General features: G+C 35.8%; 1 non-coding gene across 1 annotated transcript; it reads left to right on the top strand.

The window, feature by feature from the left end:
* The first annotated feature begins 1,336 nt into the window (after window positions 1-1,336).
* On the top strand, window positions 1,337-1,441 carry LOC111814919. Its single transcript, XR_002819772.1, has one exon. It is a non-coding gene; the product is annotated as a U6 spliceosomal RNA (small nuclear RNA).
* The last annotated feature ends 467 nt before the right edge of the window (window positions 1,442-1,908 follow it).

Raw genomic sequence — 1,908 nt, 5'->3', positions numbered from 1 at the left:
CCTTGATGTCTACAATATCACCCTTTTTGTAGATTCGCATGTATGTAGCCAAAGGAACAACCCCATGTTTTCTAAAAGGCCTGTAAAACATATACCGGGTTCCCCTCCTCTTGCCCTTTGTGTTAGTCATTTTGGCAAATTATGGAAGATGGTGGTTCCGGCCGAAAGGCTGAAAAATTAAATTTAAAACATTGTTAGAGAAATTGGGAAATTTTCATTTTAGCAAAACATTCTATCTATATTCCTCCAACTTCTTCTTCTTTTTTTTTTTTTTTTTTTTTCAGAACTGGGGATTGAACTGAGACCCTTGCCCTTGCCAGGGAAGCGCTTATTCTACTGAGCCATCTGCCTGGTCCCTATTCCTCCAACTTCTATGATACAGTATATAATAATATACTTTTAAGATGTAACATTTAAATGCTTAATTTACACAAATAATATTGTCATACTAATAATACTAATAAAAGTGATGTCCTTAACCATGAACTGTTCCGCTAATTGTGATTTCAAAATACTTTCTGAATTTCATTTTGTATTTTAGTTGGCCACTGGCATTACAGACTAATCAGTTCTGTGCTGACAAATAGAGGGTCCTAGTCAAAATACAAAAGTAATCACATTGCTTGAAACTTAACCACCATATAAAAATGGTAACTTTATCTAAACATTATTCATGGACAAAAACTGAGATGAATTCAGGCAGAGTGCTGAGTTCATGATGATTTTTTTTTTTTTTTTTTTTTTTTTTTTTTTAGTACTGGGGATTGAACTCAGGACTTTGCACTTGCTTATTCTACTGAGCTATCTCCCTGGCCCCATGATGATCTATTTACAGTAAAAGTACTTTTACTGATGCTAACATGATATATATGTTTCCATGCCAATTGCTACAGTCTCAAAGTTATAAAAATATTATATAAAATACCACAGACTGTACAGGATACAACTTCATGTGGTTCTGATACTAGCAGTTGAAAAGTGTTTATAATTTAAAAATAAATAAACTGTGGAGGTAAACCAGTTACAAAACAGCAGGGGACTGCAACAGTCATGAGAGTGTAAAGAACTGCTTAATTACACAACAGCTAACGAAATGGTGAAGCAGTTGGATCAGAAGTTTTAAAAACTGCTTTTTCTGGGAAACCCAAATGATGAATGACGCTGGTGCAGCGGGAGGGACCAGAGGCACCCAGGCCCAGCCAACGAGGCCGCGGCGCCTTCCAAGGAGGCTTCGGCAGTGGCCTTCGAGGTCGCGGGTGCAGCAGAGGGCGCGGCACTCACGGCGGTAAAACCGAGGACAAAGAGTGGATTCCTTTCGTGTCAAGAATGAGATTGCTTGCTATGGCAGCACACATATTAAAATTGGAACAATACAGAGATTAGCATGGCCCCTGCACAAGGATAGGATAAAACACAAATTCATGAAGTGTTCCATATTTTTTTCTTTTTTTTTTTTTTCATTTTGTCTTGCGTTTATTTGAACAGGAAGAGAGATTGATCATCATCTATTGAATTGATTTTTTCCCATAATTTTATTGAGAAACAAATAGCAACGAGACAGTTTCAAACCAAATTGGTAGGACAGTATCAAAATTAACACATCACATACATTCTTCCTAGTGGTTAATTGCTGTACAAGATGCAGACATGATAGCCTATTTACAAACACTATTAGAACAAATCACTCTATTCATTAAGAGAATGTAACTATATATCTATTCTAACCATTTTTTTTAAATAAAAAAAATTGTATTTACTTAGAAGCATTCAGAATGTCAACAAAACAGTTGCAACTTTTTTTGCAATTACAGAGTGGTATTCAGTTAACAGAACAACAATTATTTCGTATAAGCTGCATCAGAGACAACTGAAGATGAAAAGCTACCGTCCCCATATATAACTAATTTG

The sequence above is a fragment of the Octodon degus genome, unplaced genomic scaffold, assembly GCF_000260255.1.
Source record: "Octodon degus isolate 3935 unplaced genomic scaffold, OctDeg1.0 scaffold01800, whole genome shotgun sequence".
In the NCBI taxonomy this organism is placed as follows: Eukaryota; Metazoa; Chordata; class Mammalia; order Rodentia; family Octodontidae; genus Octodon; species Octodon degus.
The sequence above is the reverse complement of the archived record's forward strand: the minus strand, read 5'-3'. Positions and strand labels throughout refer to the sequence as shown.